Here is a 26,160-nt window from a genome sequence, read left to right on the forward strand (position 1 = left end):
TTAGGCTTTAGGGTAGTGTTGTAGTGTTTGTGTTGTGTAGTGTTTTAGGGTTTAGGGTAGTGTTGTAGTGTTTGTGTTGTGTAGTGTTTTAGGGTTTAGGGTAGTGTAGTGTTGGTGTAGTGTTTTTGGGTAGTGTTGCAGTCTTTGTGTAGTGTAGTATTTTAGGGTTTAGGGTAGTGTTTTAGTGTTTGTGTAGTGTAGTGTTTTAGGGTTTAGGGTAGTGTTGTAGTGTTTGTGTATTGTTTTAGGGTTTAGGGTAGTGTGGTAGTGTTTGTGTAGTGTAGTGTTTTAGGGTTTAGGGTAGTGTTGTTGTGTTTATGTTCTGGTTTAGGGTAGTGTTGTAGTGTTTGTGTAGTGTAGTGTTTTAGGGTTTAGGGTAGTGTTTGTGTAGTGTAGTGTAGTGTTTTAGGGTTTAGGGTAGTGTTGTAGTGTTTGTGTAGTGTGTTAGGGTTTAGGGTAGTGTTGTTGCGTTTGTGTAGTTTAGTGTTTTAGGGTGGTGTTGTAGTGTTTTTGTAGTGTAGAATTTTAGGGTTTAAGGTAGTGTGGTAGTGTTTGTGTTGTGTAGTGTTTTAGGGTTTAGAGTTGTGTAGTGTTTGTGTAGTTTAGAATTTTAGGGTTTAAGGTAGTGTGGTAGTGTTTGTGTAGTGTAGTGATTTAGGATTTAGGGTAGTGTTGTAGTGTTTGTGTAGTGTGTTAGGGTTTAGGGTAGTGTTGCGGTGTTTCTGTAGTGTAGTGTTTTAGGGTGGCGTTATAGTGTTTGTGTAGTGTAGTGTTTTAGGTTTTAGGGTAGTGTTGTAGTGTTTGTTTAGTGTTTTAGGTTTTAGGGTAGTGTTGTAGTGTTTGTGTAGTTTAGTGTTTTAGGGTTTAGGGTAGTGTTGTAGTGTTTGTGTAGTGTAGAATTTTACGGTTTAAGGTACTGTGGTAGTGTTTGTGTTGTGTAGTGTTTTAGGGTTAATGGTAATGTTGTAGTGTTTGTGTAGTGTAGTGTTTAGGGTTTATGGTAGTGTTTGTGTAGTGTAGTGTTTTAGGGTAGTGTAGTGGTGTTTGTGTAGTGTAGTGTTTTAGGGTAGTGTTGGGGGGGTCGTGCAGGGTAGTGTAGTGTTATTGTACGGAGTAGTTGTGCTGGGGTAGAGTAGTGTCACTTACCTTGAAAACTTTCACCACCAGTATAGCTTTGCCACGCATGCCTTTGCGTTGTAATGGCATGTGTGGTAAAAGCATAGTCGTGGTAAACGTTTGCGATGTCATAGCATGTCGTCATTGACATCGTGTAGTAATAACCGCGTTGTAATGGCGCGCGTGGTATTGGTATACGATGCATTGACATACATCCAATCCAGGAAGTCCTTTCTGGGGGAAACCAAGTAATGGCCCTGAAAGGCAGGGAAATAGTCCCCATGCATCAAGGCCACTATCAACGGATCTCCACTCCAGAGATTTGTTTCAGTACAATAAAGCACTCTGCCGATGGGCAAAAGATGTCACCTGATCTGCAAAGTTCACAGCCTTCACTGCACACTGACAACTGCAATGAGGGCTTTGGAGAGCACTGCCTGCCTGGTGGAGATCTCTATCCAATGGGACGGGCCCTCACCCAGGGCATCAGAGACCATAGCCTTTACTGATATACTACATATGTTCTAGATCTGACCCTTCACCCTTAGTGAAATGAAATGTTTTTAGGAATTTATTAAACAATACAAAATGACTCTGTAATGCTCCTGTCTCCTTGGTGGTTTAATGAATCTGAATATCTTACCAAGGTTTTATTGACTTTATTTAGAGAATGCACGTGGACAAATGCCTAATTAGTCTTGGAAGGGCATGTGGTGCTGTTTGTGTAAATGAATGAGTGGGCATGTAAAATTAGTCATAGACGCGTCAAGGGAAATCATGCACAGTAAGGAAGCTATTTTGTGCAGATGGCTAATGAACTCAAACCTGCATCACAGGACGTGAGCTTGGCTTGCTATGACTTCCCCCTTTTGAGCACTGCCTTCTGGGAAAGAGAAATGTTCACCTCAAACTCATAACTGAGTGAGCACATAGATGATATTAGCTCTATTATAAGCTACACCTAGAAAGCTCTAGAGACGACTCTTAACTTGCGTGTTAAGGCAAAGCATGTCAGGTCATGCAATGCTATACTATGATATTCTGTAAGGGATTTCTGGTCCGTGTCCATGGATCCTATGGGGTGCTTCAAGGTGTGAGGCGCTTTTCCAATCTGAACTTCACTTAGCCTGTCTTGCCCTTAATAAGGAGGAGTGATCATGTTGGTAACAATCTGGTCTGCTCACCTTGGCTTTATTTTAAAATTGAGATTTAGTTGTTATTTTCTCTGATCACGACATATAAGAAAGGTTCATCATGACAAACTCCTGCTCCTGTTGTCGGTCAAATATTGCATCGCAGAAATATGATGCTGCAATTTCTTTCTGAACAAGGTGCCAGGTTGTGGAATTTTGTATATGGGTCTGTGAATAGTCAAGCGCATTGGAGGAGTAATAACTTCTGTGGACATTTGTAAGTGCACCCTGATTCCAGAACATATCATAACTCGACCAATGCCAGCTCACAGGTGTCCCATGATCGGAGCACCCGAGTACTTTTAAAACAGGGCAGCTGCACACACGGGTATCAATCACGCACTTAAGCACCACCACTATCCCATAAATTACCCTTCGCTGTATGCCTTGTGTTTAAGTAGTCAATTCAGCACCTCTGTCCAAGAAATCTCCGTGGCTTACACCACAAGGATGCCACTCCAACACAACTCTGGCCTACAAACACATCACACAACATATCAGTCACGCACATGCACGGTCCTCTATGATGGGCAGGGTAACAGTACTTTAGAGGCCCCACTAATGGCAGCTGCTTGCTATATAAAAGCACTTAAAATGCACTGTAATGATCCGGCTTTTTTTTCAGAGAACAGCCCGGAATTCTGTGCATCAAAACCACAACATATATTAATGGAGACGGACCATTAAAAGGGCCGTTAATCTATTACTTCTACTATTCGTGAAATACCGAGGCCTTCCTAAGAAATCATGCTTCTCAATTACAACAGGCTCCTGATAAAAGACAGGTATAGAGATAACGTACGAATAGCCCTGTGATCATTACACTGGTTCCGCGTCCAGAATCAGCTTATGCTTAATTCACTGTGCTTGCGCCATAAACCTTACTTGGGCCCCAAAACACATTTGTTAGCCAAAATGGGCCCATCTTCCAACCAAGATGAAACATGTGAACTTCTGATGACATGTATTTGAAAATACAGCCTTCCGAATGTGTATGGCTCAGCAGGAGATGCCCGTTTAAAACAGCTCTCTGAAATTCTCTGTCTGGCAGAAGGCAGCCTCTTTTTTTTTTTTTTTTTTTCTCAGTAAAATTTTATTGAAAATTATATTTACATGGTACAAAGGATATACAGGATATACCTGGGAGATAACTGAGACAAGGAAGAGGGAAGAGGGCCCTCGGGGGGGGGGGGGGGGAGGGGGACCGTTAGGTAGTGATTTGCCGCCATTTGTCCACTTTGTTCTCACTGTTCCTTCAGTTCTTCAGTTCCTCTTGGCAAACCCCCTTCCTCCCTGCTGAATTGTCCAATTGTCTTTGTTCCCCCGGTGGCGTGGAGAGAGAGGTATAGAGAAGAAGAATAGAGAGAGTAGAGAGCAGCCTCTTTTGTATACATTTTGAGGCTGGAAAATGTGACTTGAATTGCAGAAAAAAGTTTTCTTGTCTCTCGAGGTTTTTTTAGTTGAAAAAATTACAATCCAATAAAAGTTTTGCTAAACTAGTGTGAAACTTCAACTATAACCTTTATGGCTAATATTATGAGTAATATGCAAATAAATTATGGGGATAATTCATAGTTAAAGCAAGTCACAAATGTTCACCCGCAGGAAAATAACTGTACAATGGTGCAGATGAACAGCAAGAATTTACAAGCGTTTACAGACGTAGGCCTGGAAACCACCCTCCTAGAAAAATCTTGTGAAGCCTATTTTTCGCATGAGCAAACATACAGGCATTTGCTCGCTCATTTGAAAACCTTCTCAACAATTGCAAATTCACTTGTTTAAACTTTGTTACTCTCCAAGGGGAAAATATTCCTCCCTCACCCCATAGAGAAATAATTTTTCGTTTACATCCACCCTTTTTCTTACCCTGAAAAAAAGTTTTACTCTTGTGTGAGAAGACAATGAAGCGGAGTACTCGCAAGTATGTAGGTGTTTGGGTGCGCACACACTCATAGGGCATTTCAGCCCTGGAACTATCAGCTAGATTCATCAAAGTCCCGTTTTGCGAGTCTGTAAAGGACTTGCAAAACGGGATTCATGTAGGAATTGCAAAAAATATTGCGATTCCTACATCTTCCTTATTTGCGATTAGCAAATTGCTAATCGCAAATAAGGAATAACTCCCCATTCATTCCTATGGCCCATAAGAATGAATGGGGAGTTATTCCTTATTTGCGATTAGCAATTTGCTAATCGCAAATAAGGATGCGATTTCAAGGGTGCAGGGGTGTCCAAGGGACACCCTGTAGCACCCCTGAAATGAAAATGTACACATGTGTGTGCGCAACATGCAACTTAGAAAAATGCACTGAAGTGCATTTTTCTAAGTTTTCGCTATTTACCACGAAGTTACAATTCGTGGTAAATAGCGGCCAGTAATAGCGAATTAGCAAAGAAAAAATGGTTAATGAATTACATTTAAGGAATCTCAAATAGAGATTCCTTAAATGCAAATCCTCGCAAATATGCGATTTCGCTATTAGCGATTTTTGCATTTGGGATGATGAATCCCAAATGCAAAAATTGCGCTCGCAAAGGGCCAGATTCTGAGAATCTGGCCCTTTGCGAGCGCAATTTCCCTTGATGAATCTACCTGTATATCTTCCCATCTGCTTACCACCCCTATGTATAGATTTGGTAAAAGGCAGGGCCGGACTAGGAAATTAAAACAGCACTGGCAAAAATGATAAATTCAGCCCCCATGTGCAGACGTGCTAATGTGTGCTAGAACCAGAGCAACTCTTTCAAGTTGACACTCGGATCGCATAACGGGCACCATCACTCCTGGAGGCCGAAATCAGTGTCAAGTCGGCCTCCTGGGGCTCCAGTCTCCTGGGGGGATGCCCGCTTGCCCGGGTGGCCAGTTCGCCCATGGTGAAAGTTGGCTAAATTAGATCTTGCTATAATAAAAACTATGGTTTAATATTAGACCTGACAAATTCAAAGAGGTTATCAGACCCCTGAGAATGCTGGAATAATGTGCCACCTCACTGCATGGGCCAAAAGGGACAAGCAGATTTTTACGGTACATCTAGATTTCTGAGGCATCCCGTCCTCATTACTACTAGTCCATGTCCTGTTGCACAATGGTTACCCACTTGTCCAAAGGGCGGCCTAGTTCTAACTGGGTAGATCTGGACTCCAATGTCTGGGGCTCTGCTTGGTAGAGTGTTCTTATTGTCTGATGAAAAGTCTCTGTCCAATTTCTCTGGCAATATTCTGCAATGGCAGAGATGGATGAATCTCCCACGGACTTTCCCTATTTGTGTACTTGTATCTGGTACTGTAAGGTCATTAAGTGAATGGACATTTGCATAGCACTAATGCACAAAAAAACATATACCTACCATGATGCCAGCAAATCTGTCAATGTACTCTAGAAGGTGAGTTTATATCAAAGGTAAACTACAGGTGTTTTATAGTTTATTTTGTGTCTCATGTGGAGGAGAGGTGAATGGTATGAGCACACAACATGCATTCTACCTTGTAAATACCACACTTAGATGTCCTCTTAAAATCCCTCACATGGTATTAAATGAAGAAGTGTCCTTCTTGGTTTTGCCAATTCCAGAGGGGAACTACATCCTTCCCAGTAGTGCTCTAAAGTAACTCAGTGGAATATGGAGTACCAAAGGTTGCATGTGTTATGAAAACATACAAATCAATATTTATAAACTGATTTTGTTGTTTCATTATCTTTATTTTTTAGAATATTTGAGTATTTCTGATATTTTATTACAATCTATATCAGGACAAATGGATGTGTGGGATTCCACAAACTAAGTTCATGTATAATTATTCTTCACTGAGGGCTGATTTAGCATTTGAAAGACCGTACTCTCTTTGACAGAGTGGCGGAGAGCATTACCTTCATCATGCTGATGGACCACGTCCCTCAGAGTTAGAGATGATCATCAGTCCAGCGGCCCTCTATGAACATTGAAAGGAGTAGCCATCATGAGGGTAAGTAACAAAGAAATAGTATTTAAGAACTATAGCAAAGGTGTAGGGTACCACTGTTCTGAGAGACATCATGACAAAAAATGAAATGTAAAACAAAGGGTAGCAGAGGGACCTTTCTCAAAAAAGGGCTAAACTAATTTAAAAAAGGTAGTGGGAAAAAGTCTGCAGGACCCTCTATGGACTAGAACCTGAAACAGTGAGGTTCCTGTGAAAATTGACCTTGAGCCTCGTTTTAGAATCCCTCCCTGCAAGTGGTTAACAACCAATGATGCACCATTAGTCCCTAAATGTAAAGAGGTCTTCCTTATGTAGCCCATATCAGGTTATGGCAATGAGGAAATAGCTAGATGTGCTAACAGGCCAGAGCTTCTAAAGGGATGAGTCTGATCATACTGTTGTTTCCCTTGAAATTAAAGGGTATTACAGGTGCCTCTCAGGGTCAAAGGATATTTGTAGGGTCTTGGCACTGCCATGGTGAGAAAGGGAGAGTGTATAATGGCTGGGTGGAGAGGAAGACATGGCTGCTGCTGTTCTCTTCTGGGTGGAGCGGTGGTTGGCTTTCATTAGCCTGTCTTGGCTTGAGTGAGGAGGCTCCACAGCTCTGTTCAACGCCGAAAAGTTTGCACTAACTTCCATTACTCTCTGCCAGAAAGGGGAGAATAAAAGAGCACCCAATACTCTCTCTCGGGACGAAGTGGATGGCATGGCTTCCATTGTGCTCCACTAAGAGAGGGAGAGTAGTTTCCACTACTCTCTGCTGGCTGAGAGCAAGTGGATTCTCTTTGAATGGAGAAGAATAGCCTAGCTTCCATTAGTCTCTCCTGATTGGCCAGGAATAGGAGATTTTCCACTACTGTCTTCAGCAAGGGAGAGAGTAATATTCCTTTCAGTACCCGGCTTACAAGAATGGAGTGGAATCCAATATTCGTTACATTCCTAATTTGGCCCCTTTGATTGAGAGCTTGCACAGTCCCTCTCTCTTTCACACACACTGGAGTATAGGGCTTTCAAAGATTGTTCGCTGGCTCACCGTGTACCACTGAATCTGATCAGCATCAAGGGTCAGATTTCCTGTGTACTCGCCAACAGTGCGGAAAGGCATTGCATTCTTGTCCACCATCCAGGTCAGAATGCCATATCCAATATTCATGTTCGCAAATTCATCTTAGTAGATGGCACTGTTTCTGATGGTGAAGTATATTTCTTTCAGCAGCTCGTCTCCTGGCTGGATGCCATTCACCGTCCCCTAGAAACGCACGGCACGGCCATCTCTATCCTTCGCTAGCCACAGAGGCAAGGCTGGCTGTGGCAGAACTTCAAGAGACCCTGTCCGGGGTACCAACAATTTTCGGAGAGAATCTTCGGTCTGGGCAGCACTTTCTGGGGTTTTCTTCCCAGAGTCTGTCGGCGTCTCCATAGTATTTGCTTGTAGGCCAGTCATAACTTCAAGAGACCCTGTACGGGGTACCAACAATTTTATGAGAGATTCACTTTCTGGGGTTTTCTTCCCAGAGTCTTTTGGCGTCTCCGGAGTATTCGCTTGTAGGCTAGTCTGTTCGCGAATACGCTGCAATTCAGCCTCCAAGGCTTGGGAATGCTTCTTATCTGGGGTCTGTAATTTCAATGGGTGGTGCCTCCGGGCTGTGACCAGCTTGAAGCTTGGTATCCTCTGAAGAACTTCATTCAGCTGGTGCATCATATTCAGCTGCTCCTGCGCACTAAGCAGCTTAGAGCGGACCTCTTCATGTCCATTGCGAACGACCATACTTTCTTCCATTAGTTTCGATTTTATATCCAGCAGCATCACCACGTGTTTCTCATTCTCCTGCTGAAGATGCGCATATTTCTGGTTGTGGCTCTCCAACGCTCGCCAGTTTTCCAGCTTTAGAGAGTTATACTGCACTTGTAAGTCCAGGAGCTGCTTCTTCCCTTCTTCAAGCTGGTTCTTCAGGATCATTTGCTGAGAGGGGTTCATGGCGTCTTCCTTCTCTTTGCTCAGGGCTTCTTGAGCTTCTAATTTATATTCTACAAAATCTTCCTTGGTCTTCTTGAGCTCCGCACGCTCCTTCTGAAGGGCCTGTTCCAGCCTGGATCGGTCCTCATTCACCACTTGTAGCTGGGCAGAGAGCGTCTCCTGCTGCTGCTTGAACATGAGTAGCAGGTTCTCGGAGCTGGGCGCTTTCTCCTGTAAGTGCTTGTACAGGTAGATCATGCAGCCCAGGCACATTAAGGCCAGCAAACAGAAGCCTGCCTGCAAAATCCTCTTCTGCCTGCGAAATCCGCAGGCCCCGGGTCCCATGGCCGGAGAGCTTGGTTCCTCGTCAGCAAGGGCCGGACCCTCGGACTCTTGCTATCATCTTGACACTAATGTCTGACTAACAGTCTCAAGAGCCCTGCGCGGACTTATAAAGCCCTGCTCAGCCTCACGGATTATGACGTTCGTGTTAATTCACAATGCCACACTGTTACGTCAAAGCGTCCCGTACGAGCATCAACCCTGGCAGGACAGCTGTGTCATCCCATGTGTACGTCACTGCACGTGCTGTGAGACGTTCCTGGGCGCGCCCGGCCCTTCAGAGCCCCTCCCGCTGCGCCTGTGAGGATGCTCCTAGCCCTTGAAATGATGGATGTGATCACAGACTGCCAGGCGAATATTCCTGCAGGAAGCACGTGGCCTTCGACGGACAGCGCATCACTTTTTCCGTGGAAGGAGGCCCGTTTTCACACCGCTGCACTCAGTGCGTCCGGAGGGACCAGAGACCCGTGGGGCAATCGCCGGTTTTAAACACCGTCTGCAGCCAAACGCTCTCACCCGTTCTGACACCAAAACACCTCTTGCTACCGGAAACATACACATCACGAGGCCCCGAACCAGGTGGCATCCAAACAAATAGGAATAAACACAGTTTTAGGGCTTTCCATCGTTAACACACAATCTAAGTCGCTCTCTATGTGCGCAGGTGCTCACGCGTCTCCCACTCGCAGTAATTCAATATTTGAGTAGGCTGTTATTGCCCCAACCCAATGATTATGATCACTTCTGTGCATTACATTGTTAGTTAATGACATGAATCCTGGAAGACTGCGGGGGTGTAACTTTGAAATATCTTCCCTGCAATTGTAATAGTCATGAAGGAAGAATACGTCATGGATGTCAGCACAACAGCAAAACACAAATGCCTCTGCTTTGTTCTTTGAGAACGTTTCTGACCGTGGAGTGAACAGTTCCCATACAGCACGAAATGGAAATCTGAAAGCATATTAAATCAACCAATGAGTCAGAACAAAACGAGGAAAGGATAACTAGATTTCACAATATGACGAAAAGCAGGATGGCTTCAGCAAAAATTCATCCGGTAGCTTAACTTCAGTACCTTAAGGAGACATGATATTATACACTGCTTCATGGCAGAAATTGGTTAGCTTGCCTCACGAGGTGCCAAGCGAGTTAAAAAAAAATCCATCATGGAACGGGTCAATTTCACTAGGGCACGAACAGTGCATGGATTTAGCACTGCCAACCAGAAATCAATACATCCTACCTTGTCCATATATACGACACTGTGAATGAATGATACAACCTCATCGACTCCTGTCTTTAAAATAAATTGTGAGATTTGTGTGCACAAAGTTATTTTCTAATGTGTCAGACCATTATGACCTCCGAACTATGACACCAATTCTTAACATATAAACTTTGATGAACTATATATAATCTTTGCTTTAACATAATTGCAGTGACAATAGATGTTACTCAAATACAAGTTATTTAGAGCACCTGTACTAATAGATGCTCATTTAGACATTTATTACTACAGTGCAAAGTTCGAACTCCAGTGTTTTACCACAACAGAGTGAACTTTACATGAGAAGAGCACTGTATACTGCCTCAGACTGCATTTTCTTTTTATCCTGAGGGTACGCTGAACTATAGACAAACAAAAAGCGACGTCTTTAACCCCTTTGCTGCTAGGCCTCCCCCCCCCCCCACACACACACTTTTTTTTGGGGCTATTTGGGGATTTGGAGTAGTTTGCGCTTAGGCCACTGTAACTTTCTGACCACACAAGGTATCCACGCCAAATGTGCGTCCTTTTCTTCCAACATCATGGGGATTCTACTAAAGGTACCCAGAGTTTGTGGATTCCCCTGGGGGGGACCAGAAATTTGCCAAAATATAGCTAAAGGTTTTTTTGTTTTTTCAAATGGGAAAAAGTGCTGCAAATGAAAGAGTCCGGTATTTGTCCCTGCAAATGGTATCAACAACGGGTTTGTGGGGCTGAAATCAAGATTTTCCCAGCTTTCAGGGACTGACAGACTTTGGTCAGAAAACCAACATTTTTTACACAGTTTTAACATTTTACTGGGACATAGCCTATTTTTGCTATTTTGTGCTTTCAACCTTCTTCCAATTATTGGCAGAAATAGGTATGAAAGCAATAAAGGATCCTGGAAAGTTACACATTTTAAAAAAGTGAACAAAATTCTGAATTCAGGAAGGGGTCATTTGTGTAGATGAGTTAAAAAAACAGCCATCTGTGCCAATGTTTTCACCTGTAACTTCTAAGTATGACAAATGCTTGGTACAATATATCATTACATCCGTTGGACCTTTATGGTTGTGGGTATATATAGGACTAGTAGGTTCACCAAGAACCCGACACACCCAGTGCAAATAACTGAGCAGCATCTTGCAATTTATTATGTACCGGGTATATAGCATTTAATTTGGGAAAATATATACAGTAAAAAAAATCAGGATGAAAGACACCTATGTATTTCTGAAATTGGAACAAAATATAGAGTTTAGAAACAGTAGCTATTTGCACATTTCCGAAATTGTGAGTACCCATACTAGCATGAGAATTATAGGACATTTTTCAAAGTGACTTCTTTTTTGCACATTGTCATGTATCAAAAGTCAATAGGTAATATCAGTTGCTCTACAATCATGTGTTACCCTGAGTCTCCCGATAAAAATGATACCTCTCTTGTGTGGGTGGCCTAGTGCCCGTGACAGGAAACTGCTCAAAAATGCAATGCGGACACACTTCATTTTTACAGTGAAAACGGACCCTTTTTATTCTAAGTGCCTAACTGTAGATTTTGAACCCTAGCTCTGCCGGCACCTAGAGAAACCTAGCAATTCTATACATTTTTTAAAACTAGACACGCAGGGGAATACAGGATAATGTGACTTGTCTTGCTCTCACCAGGCTCTGTTACCCAGAATCCCTTGCAAACCTCAAACTTTGTAAAAAAAAACTCCAAATTTTTCTCACATTTCTGTGGTGAAAAGTTCTGGAATCTGTGTGGATCTACAAAATCCCACACACCCCGCATTCCCCAAAGTCTTCAGAGAAAAATGGTACCTCACTTGTGTGGGTAGGCCAAGTGGCTGCAACAGGAAATGGCCCAAAACGCAACGTGAACACACCACATTTTCAAAGTGAAAACGGACCCTTTTTTTGCAAAGTGCCTAGCTGTAGATTTTGAATCCTAGCTCTGCCGGCACCTAGGAAAACCTAGCAAACCTATAAATTTTTTAAAGCTAGACACGCAGCGGAATACAGGATAAGGTGACTTGTCTTGCTCTCACCAGGCTCTGTTACCCAGAATCCCTTGCAAACCTCAAACTTTGTAAAAAAAAATCCTAATTTTTCTCACATTACTGTGGTGAAAAGTTCTGGAATCTGTGTGGATCTACAAAATACCACACACCCCGCATTCCCCAAAGTCTTCCAGTAAAAATGGTACCTCACTTGTGTGGGTAGGTCTAGTATCCTTAACAGGATACAGCCCAAACCGCAACGTGGACACACCACATTTTCACAGTGAAAAATGACCCTTTTTTTGCAAAAGTGGGTAGCTATAGATTTTGAACCCTAGCTCGGCCGGCACCAATTGAAACCTAGCAAACCTATACAGTTTTAAAAACTAGACACTCAGGGGAATCCAGGAAGGGGTGACTTGTCTGGCTCTCACTAGGTTCTGTTACCTAGAATCCCTTGCAAACCTCAAACTTTGTTCTAAAAAAACACATTTCCTCACAATTCTGTGGTGCAAAGTTCTGGAATCTACAGCTACCCACTTTGCAAAAAACAGGTCAGCTTTTGGTGAAAAATGTGGTTTGTTCATATTGCGTTTGGGGCTGTTTCCTGTTGTGGGGACTAGGCCTACCCACACAAGTAAGGTACCATTTTTGTTAAAAGACTTAGGGGAATGCTTGGTGGAAGGAAGTTTGTGGCTCCCTGCAGATTACAGAACTTACCATCACAGAAATGTGAGGAAAATGTGTTTTTTTAGTCTTAGTTTGAGGTTTGCAAGGGATTCTGAGTAAAAGAACCTGGTGAGAGCCATACAAGCCTCCCCACCATGGATTCCTCCAAGTATCTAGTTTTTACAAATGTGCAGGTTTAACAGGTTTCCCAAGGTGCCTCTTAAGTTTAGGCCCAAAATCCACAGGTACCCACTTTGCAAAAAACTGGTCCGTTTTGAGTGGAAAAATGTGATGTATCCATGTTGCGTTTTGGGTTGTTTCCGTCAGCGGGGCCTACCCACACAAGTGAGGAACCATTTTTATCAGAAGACTTAGGGGAATGCTGGATGGAAGGAAGTTTGTGGCTCCATGCAGATTCCAGAACTATGAGGAAAATGTGATTTTTAGTCTAAGTTTGAGGTTTGCAAGGGATTCTAGGTAAAACAACCTGGTGAGAACCATGCAAGTCACTCCATCCTAGATTCCCTTAGGTGTCTGGTTTTAAAAAATGTACAAGTTTGCTAGGTTTCCCTAGGTGCTGGCTGAGCTAGAGTCCAAAATCTACACCTGCCCACTTTGCAAAAAGCAAAAAAAGGGCTAGTTTTGAGTGGAAAAATGTTATGTATCCATGTTGAGTTTAGGGCCACTTCCTATCACAGGCACTAGGCCTACCAACACTAGTAAGGTAACATTGTTATCGAAAGACTTAGGAGAATGCTGGGTGGAAGAAAATTTGTGCCCCCGCCCCACAGTTTCCACGGCTTTCCACCGCAGAAATGTGAGGAGGAAGTGTTTTTTTAATCAAAAGTTGAGGTTTTTAAGTGATTCTGGGTAAAAAAACCTGATAAGTGCCACACAAGTCACCCCATCTGGGATTCCTCTGGGTGTCTAATTAAAAAAAAATACAGGTTTGCTGGGTTTCCCTAGGTTCCGGTTGAGCTAGGGCCAAAATCCCCAGTTACCTACTTTGCAAAAAACGGGTCAGTTTTAAGGAGAACAATACGATGCATCCATGTTGTGTTTTGGGCCGTTTCCTGTTGGAGAAACTAGTCCTATTCACATAAGTGAGGTGCCATTTTTATCAGAAGGCATGTGGGAGCATTGAATAGTAGGATATTTGGTACTATTAATTGGATTTCGCTGCATTTATGCTTTCCAAATGTGAGCCAGTGTGTAACAACAAAGAAGGCATTTTGAAAAATATCCTCTAAATCATTTGCTAGTATGGGTACCCACAAATTCAGAGATATATAAATAATCACTGCTACTAAACTACAAATCTTGTGCCCATTTCACGAATACATAGGTTTCCTTGATACCCATTTATAACTCTGAAGTTGTGTATACTCGTTATACAATGAAAAACAACTGTGCCCGAAGGGTCTAGCAGACGTAATGATATATTGCTTTTATTAAATTTGCCATTGTGCCAAAAAGTTAGAGATGAAAACATTGTCACAAATGCCCATTTTTTCCGACTCGTTTTCAGTATTTCTTTATTTCAACAGTTAGTTTATTTGGGAAAACCTTGTGAGATGTACACATATGACCCCTTGCTGAATTCAAAATGGTGTCTACTTTTCAGAAATCTTTCGCTTTTCTGGATCACCCATGGGTTTCACACTGATTTCTTCAACAAACTTGAAGTAGGCTGAGAGCACAAAAAAATAGGAAAAATTAACTATCTCCTTGAAAAATGCTAAAAATGTGGTTTAAAATGAGCTTTTTTTATTTAGTTCAGCATTTATTTACAAACATTGCAATGCAAGTTATTAATGATGAATACATTTAAATATGCTGTTGGATTCTATTGGTCCTCATAAGCTAAACATGTACATTGATGTGGCCTCCCCTTGAAAAAGCCAGTAGGCTTGCCTTCATATATATTGGTGTGGTGACCCATTGACAAAGCCGATAGAACTGCCTTATTTAAAGTGATACTCATTTATATTGTCATGATCACTCTTATTGGATGGCTGTGGATGGGGGCAGGGAAGGGGTGGGGTTGGGTGCAGGGCTTGTCTGCCACAGTCCAGTGATTTTAATATAATTGTCTATGGAAGTAAAACCATACTTTGTGTTAAAAAAAAAAACAACCTAGAAAGTTACTCAAAAAACAAAGGTTAAAGTGAAATTATAGATAGATAGGGTAATAAGATCTTACTTAACGTTAAAAAAAACCTCAGAAATTCAACAAAAAACAAACGTTAAAGTGACGTTATAGTTAGTTCTGGTAATAATATCTTACTTTACATTAAAAAAACATAGGCACTCATTCACCCAAAAAAACAAAGCTATAGTGATGTCAGTTAGGTGAAAATGTCAGTTAAAAAATAGCATTTTTTTTCTTAAAATACTGAAATTCACCAGTTATAGTTTCCTGAGCTAACTATAACTTGCCCCTATGCCAAGCATTGGTTATGAAAAATTGGTCCGCGACTGCTTTATAAGGAGAGATGAATTACAGTCTGCCTAGGGTGTGTTGAGAAAATAATCAACACTGATAATTAATACCATACAACAAATTAATAGCTTTATAAGGCCTACAGTTAGTGCTTTTTAGAAAAACAACTACGTTCCAAGAAAACAATATCATGCATACAGTTAATGAAACAAGAAAGAGCGCCAAAAGTAATTCAATTGTTGTATATTTATTTAATATACTTAAGAATCGATAACAGTTTATGCATTTGAAGAAGTAGTAAGGTTGCATGAAGGGGGGTGAGGGATGGGTGTACTCGTGGTGGATAGGGATGGGTAGAAGTAATTGGTTAAGGAATACACATTATTTCCATGATTGCAAAATCAAACTGGTAGACCTGACCCGTGCTGGTCTCACCTTTTTTTGAGCTTCGGCTAGAGCCATCGGCTGGTGGGGTCCGGGAGAGCAGAGCTAGGAACAGTGGGAGCTTGGGGACCAGAGACGCTCCGGACGCAGAGGGAGGTCACCGGCAGTGAGCGCTCGCCAGCAAAGTCTCACAGCAAGGCACTCCAACGATAACCCCGGCCTGCTCCCATGGAACCGGGACTGTTGCCGCCCGCTTCGCTGCTGTCCGGTGTGGGAGACCAAAGCCAGCAGGTGAGCGCGATTACTGCGTCTTTGCTCCGGGCCTGAGGGAGGGCGGAAGCATAAAGGCACAACAGCAGCAAGAGGCCGGCAGCTGACGGAAAGGCCCAGAGAGAGCTAAGCACACACCGGCCTGGGGTGGAGATCGGCACGACCCCAGGAACAACCAGCACAGAGCTCCGCCAAGAGGGAGCACCCGGGAACATCGGTTAGAGGCGGGACTGGTGAAGAGAGACACTGCGGGCGGCCAGCACGGGATGCCAGAGGGATTGAGGTTGTGATGTATTCCTATAGATTCTGTATCGATCCCCCTATTCCTGACCCTATTCTGGTTAGCAAACTAACAAGTTAACTAGCAGCCATCTCATGAGGCAGAAAACCCCCATGATGCAGGAACCGTAATCTGATAAAGCCACACTACGGCACAGGAACGTGTTATCTGATTAGGTCATAACGCTTGCCATCTAATTAGACAAGCGATATTCCTCCAGCCCCTGATAAGGCATACGGAGTTCTCATAACAAATCAAACCTATGACAACCTGGGAAAAACCCTGCGGCCATTGTTTTGATTTCACCGAGAACTTCAGCAAAAGAATGTGCTAACGACCTGGTCGTATGACATCCTTATTGACGTATCTATGTCCATCCTTACGTCAATCTCGGCACCTTAAAGGTATAAATATTACCGATATTGCCCTATGCAAACACACGCGGTGGTGACGAGAACGGAGCAGCCAGACTTGCCGAAGCCCAGAGCAGAGCAGACCCCGCTGGCGCAGCCCCGCCTTCCTGACGCGCTGAGAACGAGCAGCTGCCTATTTCTCCTGCCGAGAAATCCAGCTCCGGCGCTTCCGGGTAGCCCTCGCAGGCAGCCTGGAATATCGAGACCAGAGACGAGAGATACCATCCCTCATCCATCCTAGATTCCAGGTACAGAACTGAATAACCCCTCACAGAGAATTCTTTAGTCAGTCACTTGGCAAAACAAACTTAACGTAAACTGTAACTTTCTATTCCCGCCCACGTATTAGGCTTAGGTCAGGTACACGGGGTAGGCGTAGCTAGAAACACCAGTTGAGTACGATTAACCAAATGTATATGTGTATGTAATATATTTTATTCATTTTAAACCTTCATATGGCTTAGAAACCATATCAATGTTTTTACAGTATTATTTTATACTTCTGCTTTTAATGTATGCACTTTACTTAACCATAAGTATTGCAATAATATCGATCCATTTCTCTTGTATGAGAAAAGAGACTGATCAATAAATAACATCTTTTATTGAACACGCCCGTCTCTTCCTTTTCTCTACAAACTGATGAGACTAAGAATGCACGTACTGACTGAGTAAAATAAATTGCCTTTTGTTCACACGACTCTCGAGATACACTCTTGATTAGGGGAGAGCAAAGTTGTCATGTTCTATGGTTGTCAGAAACTAAATCCCTTCTTGTCTATCCAGGGAGGTTCAACTCCTCCTTGCCTATTCGAGAAAGTTTCTAGTGAACTCTGAGCTAGCTGGCAAACCCAAAACTTTAAGTCTAATATCGACAGTAGTAGACCTAGTTAACGTCTGGTCTAGGCCTATACTATTGAAGGTATTATTCCAATGCGCAGAGCCTATTGGGATAATAGGAACTACACTACATGGCGCCCAACGCGTTTGGAAGGGCGATAAAACTAACGTAAGACATTTAGAGTAACTCAGTCGTGCTTTCTCACTCAGACCCCTTTTTTCCCATAATACTCCAAAGACGTCTGGAGTGGGTGAAAGGTAATATCCGCCAAACCTCGCAGGAGGAAACTCCTATGTATGGTACTTGGTTTAGTCAACGTTGAAGGATAAACCGTTCCAAAATATTGTGCATCTAATCTTTGTTTCCATAAGAAACCTGATCTGCAAACAAACAAAATAACCTTCTGTCGGTACAATGTCAGACAGTGAAGGAGAAAGAGAGGCAGTTAGATTAGCAACTGAAATAGCAGCAGCTGATACTGCACTGCAAGACGCAGACCCGGATATAATACTCATCCCGGTCATTAAAAGGAAATCTATAACTTTAAAACTTATAGAAAATGGACTGACACCTAGAGGTGGTACAGTCATATTCGTAATTGAGGCACACGAATATCGGCAGACAGAGGTATACTATTCATGGATACATTTTCCAGCAGCAAATGCTGTAACAAAGTACTTCCACTATTACAAAGTAGAGGAACCTCCTGGAGAGTACACTCCGTTCGAGGAGGTGGAAGTACCACTTAAATTTCAAGAGCATTTGCTCTTATTTAATGGCGCCCTAAAACATAATAATCACATCACCAGGCTCGGTCCTTTAGGTAGACCAGGAGCAACGTGGCCGGTCCTAGCCGGATACACACCACATCCAGACATCAATGGGATGTCTGCAGCAGAGCTGTTAACACAGCTAAAACAATTAATAAAAATACATAGACAATTAGTCCAATATGTGATGCGGACTTCAACAATTCAGCCAGCAATTAAAATTCCACAGCTGACCCCTCACCAGGGGAACACAAATAAAATTACACCACAGAACATTCAATCATGCCTAGGTAAAGTACCAGCTAAACGGGAACAAATACCATTCTGGTTAGCACAAAAAATCACCCAAATCGAGGCTGTGTTTCCAGACACCACCCCATTAGAAAAACACAGGATTCTGACTATCTGTCTTCCAATGGGAATCGCACCACACATTGAGGACTGTGACACTTGGGGTACAGTCTTTGCTTCCATCTACACAAAAACGCACGGTGTTCCATCCATTTCGGTAATACCAGATGTGCTAAAACAAATTCAAGATGAATATGGTCCAGAACCCGCTTTAACTCTTGGTATGAAATTACTAAAAGACTTCAAGCAGGTCTCGGCTATATTATTAGCCAACATAAAAGGAGAAGCAGCGAACGTGGCGATCCGCCAGAGGTTAAAAGAGACAGATATAGCAGACCAACCAGCTGAAATTGCCAGAATCATAGAAAAATCCTATGAGGAACTAGGTAGAGATAGTTTAGGTGGAATACCAGTAAAACCACAACTGATTGAAAGTCCTGAAAAAATATTTTTTAATAAAAACTCAACATCACAAAAAAAGAGCTGGGATGGAAACAAACAATCCAATCCTAAAGAAAAGAAATTCCAGTCCAGAGGAAGGTCTCCTAGGCGAAGAGAAAAATCTCCGAACCAAAGACACAGGTCACCCCAGAGTGACCCCTCTGGGAAAAGATATAACCTTAGAAATAGGGATAATATAAAGAAACCTGATAGATATCAAGACATTGATACACGTCCCTCTCAATCTTTTCAGACTTCCTCGCAGAAATCGGAAAGAAGAGGACGATCAGAACAAAGAGAAGAGCAAGCCAAGTCCAAAGACAAGGAACCTGCTCAGCTAAAAAAGAAATTACAATTTCCAAAAAAGAAGGTAGCCAGTATCAAGGTAGTTAACAATGCCGAGAATACTGAGGACACAACTGAAAAACGGAGAATGGGCTCAGACAATGCTAGACAGCGCAGCAGAAGTGAGCATAGCTCGCAAAGTCCTTATGAATCATCTGGAGACAGTGGACACGAATGAATATCTTCAAGTGGAAACTGCAGACACCAGAGTTAGCAAACCTCACAAAATATATGAAATAACATTACGTATAGAAGGGGATAAGACTAGAAAAATAAGGGGACTATTTTGGGATAATCTCTCCAAGGGCTATGACATCCTTCTAGCTGAAAAGGACTGGCCACCAGAATTTGTCAGGGAGTGCCCTCATGGCGAAGAAATAATTATGCCTGCCTTCTCAAATCATATCCCAATTCATAAAAAATACACACTTGCCAGAAAGTGGGCAGTAGCCCTAGCTCCTGCTTTATATAAAAATCACGTAGGATGGGATGAGGACTCTCCTCCTCACAAAATCCAGTTAAAATCACAACCTACTGCACAGAGGCAGTACCCAATTAAGCAAGAAGCTAAAAAACAGGTAAAAGAAATCCTAGATCAGCTAGAATACCAGGGGGTGATTGAAACTTGCACCTCACAAATGAACAACCCTTTGTTTCCGGTCTCCAAACCAGACAATTCATATCGTCTAGTTTTGGATTACCGACACCTTAACTCATGTTGCAAAACTTTTGCAGTACAAAACTCGCATAGTGCTGCACTAATGAATAACATAGTGCGCAAAAAATACAAAACAACATTAGACATCTCTAATGGATTCTTTTGTCAAAACATAGCACCAGAGAGCAGATATTTGTCTGCATTCTCAATAAATGGCACTCAAAAACAATTCTGTCGGTTAGCCCAGGGGTACAAGAACAGCCCAGGAGTATTCTCAGCGAGAGTAACAAATTACTACAAACATATGACGACGAAGCATTATCGTATGTCGACGTCATATACTTAACAGATGATGACTTGGAGACTCACTTGAAGAGAGTGAACACCATAATACTTGGGTTCGCAGCAGAGGGTTACAAATTCAACTTTAAAAAATCCAGAATTGCCCATCTGACAGTCCTGTTCTTAGGATATGAATTATCAAGTGAAGGCAAAAGCCTGGCTGACAATTTCCTAGAGAAATGTGCCGTACTCCAAGCACCTAGAACACTAAAAAACCTACAGTCAATTCTAGGCGTCCTAAATTTCGGAAGAACATACATTGCAAATTACGCAGAAAGGGTCAAACCCCTTTATGATCTAATAAAACCGGATTTTAAAAGAACCAATTGGACTCAAATACACACAGAAATTCTGAGATCCTTACAAACAGGCATGCTAATTAAAACAAAATTAGAAACACGTGATAACACATGCAATCTTGTGATTCGAGTCATCCCAGGAAGATGCGGATTCACATACCTGACCTCTAATGAGGGAGAAAAGGTACCAATTGCATTCAAATCACACTTGTACACAGAAGCTGAAAAGAAATTCAGCATTAAAGAAAAAATTGTTCATGCAGTTCAAACCGCAATAGCTAGAGAAAAAGATCAAGCAGACGGTAGACACACCACGGTCAGAACAGCAGAATCAGCCTTTGAGGCATTAACAACACCATGTAATTTACCAACAACAACATTGAATCCGGAATTGATACAATGGGTGAATTCAATCACAACGGACAAAGTATACTACTACTTTGATCCAGAACTAGAGGAACTAAAAAATCTAGAATATGAAAGAACATTCCCTCTGCCAATCGACATTCTGCCCTTACGACAATACGCTTGTGTAATCTATACAGACGGACATGCTCTACCTTCCATTTGGGGAGAACAAGCATACAACCCAACATGTGAGATCACAAAAGAAGTGTGGCGCGGAGGTAAACTAAGACCTCTATTAACAAAAACACACTCAGTAGAAACTAATTCAGAACAACAGACTGAAATAATAGCATTGAAAATGGCGCTAGATAATGCGGATCGCGAATTCCCAACACTTATAGTGTCCGATTCATATTACTGCGTCAAATCATATAACAACGATTTGCAGACAGGGATTCAAAACGGTTACAAAGATGACACAGATGCAACAATAAAGCAGAAACTGCTCTGGGAACAAATAGCTCTTTTACAAAAAGAACTACCAAAGACTCACGTGACACATTCACTGAGTCATCAGCGTGATGGCGTTCACGTTGCAGGGAATTCATTGGCTGAAACAGCCACAGCGGTAGCAACTAAATCGGCTTCCGTAGTTCGGAAAAAGCGTACAGTGAAGTATATTGACGGTGAAACAGTGCTGGCGGTGAAAACGTCATCAAAAGGTGACTGCTCAGCGCTACCGATCAACTATCCACTCAATTATACATACATAATCGATGCAAACTCCGTCCCTTTTGCTCGAATCCCTGGAGTGGGGGATAGAGTGATTCCAAACATGGACAGGAGAAACTTGTTAATAGCAGACGCACATATGGGCGAGGGTCTCAGACACCTCAAACTAAAAGATTCTCTGGAAGAATTACAATCAAGGTACTGGTGGCCAGGCATGAGCCTGCATCATACCATTTTTGTAAAGAACTGCCAAAACTGTAACAGAAATCGCAGTGGTGAGAGAAACGGTGTAATACCGTGTCGTTTCACTCCAGAAAAGATCAACAGTAAAAAGCAAAGCGTCCGATTAACATATACAGGCTAGTTTCCACTTATAATGTAGATCACCAGCACTCGGCTGACGTCTGGACTGTTATACAAAGATTTGCAAGTCTAAATGGCATATACGCTAAGAGCATGCTACGTTTGACCATTGTTTTCAATCTGGCCCTCCAGCCTGAGGGAAAACATGGCCAAATGAGCATAGCACAGCGGGAATCTTCTCACTTCCTTCCTGAGGGATACTGGATGGTGTAAAGAAAAAACCAAGGCATAAAGCAATCTATAACGGAAAGGTATTAGGTTCGGGAGCTGGGTGGGTCAAACATCTAATAAGTGTCCAACGTAGTCTAAATAACCTGCCAAGAAATTCTCTGAAGGGATTCAGTCCGTACGAATTATTATTTGGAACTAGGATGTTAATCTCTGACCTTGACAGTCAGACTTCAGTGGTAAAGGAAAAAAGCTTTGATATCAAAGATCGTTTGGCTATTTTACAGGACTTAAACGAAAAAAGAAAAGACCTGAGCAACATAAAGTTGAAACAGCAGCCAACAACCACTGAAGAACCACCACCTGTCCCAGCAAGACCTGTCTGGATTCCAAAAATCGGGGATCTAGTCAGAGAAAAGATCGCGGTAAAGAAGGAATTTGGGCCTTCTTACAGAAAAGCAGTTCCTGTCTTGTCTGTCAACCGCACAAGATCAGTTGTACTACCGCCGCTTGCTGGTAAAAAGGAGAACGAGTTGTATCCATCGACCTGGTAAAACCACAATCATGTGGCCGATAACAAATAGTAGGCCGAGTGGACTCCCCATAAGTAGCAGAACACCAAGGTTTGCTACCAGTACAGAGGTACTAACAAAGAGGCTAATCACATTCGAAACGCCTACAGAAGAACAACAAGGACTATGCAACAATGCAATGGAACTTAGACCTCTGAAAACCCAAATAAAAACATTTAGCAGAGACACACCAACCTATAATGAAGTAACAAACGACTATGCAAGAAACAGTAATCTTGAAGCTATTGGAACAATTGACAGAACTGCATCCGGCTACTTCATAAACTTCGATGATTCCTCTGAAGGCTTCACTGAATCAAAAACACAGCCATCAACAAAAACCTTTAAAGATAAAGTTAAAGTACTTTTGAAACAACTGAAAGAAACATATCTAATTTCTCCATGGATCGAATTTTGGGTGGGTTTTGGTGCATTTATCCTCATACTTTGGCTCATCATGATACTTACTTTGGGACGCTTCATTGAGGGAAAATATGCTAAAATGGACACAGCAAGTCAGAAAATCAACTTGATCCTCAAACCACACACATCTTCACACATCGAGAAAAGAGAACTTTCTTCAGTCAACTTCACAGCCAATCCGATACCGGGTGGGGTAGCCTGGGACAACACTGACTATGAAATTTATGGTCCGGTTGAAATCCTGAAATATCCACACCAAATTAAGATCTCATTGAGTGACTTTGTAAAACCAAGCTCATTTGCTGATGATTGGGACTTCGAAAGTATAAACAATATGATGTCTGACTTAGTGATGTCTGCTAAATTTACCAAACATGATTATTTGCAGGGTTCTACAAATTATGATAGTATGTACTGTTATAACCACTATGGTAACCATTTTCTACATAGATCTGCACAACCTAGAAATGTTTTAAATTATAATCAATGGGAACATTGTGCAACCCCTCCAAAAGGAAGCTCACGAACCGTTTACGACAAATATTCATATTTTTCAGGTTTTAACATAAGTAATGCTGAAACATTTTATTTCAAATTGTCAAATAAGACAGGAACGAAGACCATGATAACAAACACAAAATTGATCTATTCAGACTCATTCTTTGAACAAATGAATACTTTTGGTTTTGATTATTGGGACAAATATGTTGAATTGAAAAGTGTTTGGGGCACAAAAGAATGGCAAGTACAGGGTATAGAATCTTTGTTTAGAGCCTGCATGATCCCAGAACAAATTATATTTTTAAATGACACTGTTCAACAAACTACCTGTCTTGGCTTAGCCAAAATCAAAGACTTATATAAACCGTCTATTCCAAAACCAACAATGAACAGCAATAGCTCTACAGATGAAGAGATAGACGTAAATTATGTATTAAACCAAAACAGAACACATCCAGATTGGAAAAAGTGGTTGATCTGGCCCACAGATACTAATAACTGTCAAGACAGATTCCTGAACAAAACACAGGGGTTCAAAATGACCAGGTCAGACCCTAGATATTCCCAAAGACATCACCCAGGAATAATAACCACCTACAGTGTGGGCAAATTATGCCTTCAATGGCTACAAACTTCCACACTGGTAGAAATTAAGCAACACCTAACTTTACTTACTGATGGTGCTGACTTGCGTGATTTCATTATGGGACCGCGCAAACAGCGTCAAAAACGTTTCATAGCAGCCTCTGTATATGCAGCATACAACGAGGCCTGGAAGGTTACTCAAATTGAGACAGCAGAAAGGATACGGGAAATTGACCGTATTAATTTGGAAAAATCACTTTCTGTAGTGGACAATGGGTTAATGACTCTGTCCTCCAGAATTTTTTCTTTGGACAGCATTGTGTCTTCAGCAATCGACATATTATCGCAAGACTTACTGTTATTACAACACGGTCAGTCCCAATTGCGTTCTATTTTACAGCTTGGCTGGACGTTACAAAATCTGCGTTCAGGCTATGTGCCTTGGCGTTTAATCAACACAACGTCACTTTTCAATATCTTTAACCTTACTGATAGACAAATCAGTATGGCCCAGAAGGGTGCTGATTATACAATCCTGAGCATTGAGAAACTTGAGAGATTACCAGTGACAATGTCAGAACGACCTGTCAGTGAATGGATAATACATGGGATAATTAATATTCCAATCTCAACCTTCAGGTTTCAATACTGCCAAAAATATATACAGGCTGGCATGTACGAAAAATTGGGAAAAGGGTACATTAAAACAACATGGGACTTGCCCTATTCACATGCATGTGTCAGTAATAAAGGACAGAAAGTGTTTCTTAGTGGCAATAATTGTGCGATGTCACTAAGCGGTACACTTCTGTGTAACGGAATTAGTTTGCATGGAGCCTGTGAAGGGAACTCAAATAACCTTTCATGTCACCAGCTAGGCACACCTGCTACAGAGATAGAACCATTCTTTCAAAGACTCTATAATGGGAGTTACATTCTAATTGTAGACCGCAAATGCTGTAGTCTCATGCCCGGGACTCCTTATCTCGTAACTACGACTGCGAAGGTCAAGTGCTGTGGACACTCATTGTTCCCCAGCTCCTTTCCAGACAGGGAGGCAAGGGCATGGCCCAACTTGAAAATTACTTCTATTCGAAGAGATACTTTAAGCACAATGAAAACAGTGCTTCTTCAGACGCCGACAAGGCTCACGTCATCAAAAGAAACGTATGATCTCCAAGTCGCAAGGACGACTGCAGAGATACATTCATTGTTATCAACTAATTCCCCCATACATTTCGCAGAAATCCTGAATGAAATCTTAAATATTTCTGATACCAGTGGAGTCTCAAAGGTATTTAAGACAGTATTTTCGATGGCATTAACACCGTTCAAAGCCATACTGGGTATTTTTCCAGATTTCGTCCATTCGATTTTTGGCGGACTTCCCCTCATTTTGGGACTAATTGCAGGAATCCTATTCCTAGTCCTTATATTTCGTTATGGCAAACCATGTCACAGACAAAACACCTGCGACAAGGGAAGAAATAATCCTAGCCATTGGATACCGGGACCGGATATCAAAAATCCTGGGACTATCCCGGCTTAGAGACCTGAACATGACTTGGTTTCTATCCTTTCGACCAATGTGGCAACGATGTGTTTTACCTGTATTAAGGTGCCTGCTATGCGGAGAAGAATGCGTGTTAGACACCTGTCTGACGCTACAATCGGATGCGCCAATGAATGCAGAAACATTGTTGAGTCCAACAAAGGCTCATGCTTTGTGCTGCCCTCAACGGCTACCAATCCTGATGACGGCATTCGTGGAAGCTTCACCACTACGATTAAGGGGTAGTGAAGTTCAAGATGAAAGCAGCATCGATCAGGTACGACCTTCTGTCAGCAATCCAAATCAGAATGTCAATGGAGACAACCATGCGCACGAATGCATGGTTACACCTATTTCCGAGTTAGTGGAACTCTCCCAGGAAGCTGTTGACAACTTTTTCGAGAGTCTAAATGATATGATGTTCTCACCGGAGCAGAAATAGAGACTTTTGAGCAAGCTCGTACACGGCGTTCCCTGAATTTGGCCTTCAACTTTAATAATACAGTCACATGAACAATTTTCCCTCCAGTTCACGGACAGCATATTTTTCAGCAGCCCCAAAATATTTTTGCATATTTTTCGGG

The 26,160-nt window shown here is 42.1% G+C and overlaps 1 protein-coding gene and 1 pseudogene across 3 annotated transcripts in view; both read right to left on the bottom strand.

The window, feature by feature from the left end:
- The window catches only part of KIAA0319 (KIAA0319 ortholog), a 587,552-nt gene that overhangs the window by 410,076 nt on the left and 151,316 nt on the right, over positions 1–26,160 (bottom strand). The window lies entirely within an intron of this gene.
- LOC144826848 (Golgi integral membrane protein 4-like) lies at positions 7,441–8,574 on the bottom strand (annotated as a pseudogene).

Source organism: Lissotriton helveticus, chromosome 4_1 (assembly GCF_964261635.1).
Source record: "Lissotriton helveticus chromosome 4_1, aLisHel1.1, whole genome shotgun sequence".
Taxonomy (NCBI): domain Eukaryota; kingdom Metazoa; phylum Chordata; class Amphibia; order Caudata; family Salamandridae; genus Lissotriton; species Lissotriton helveticus.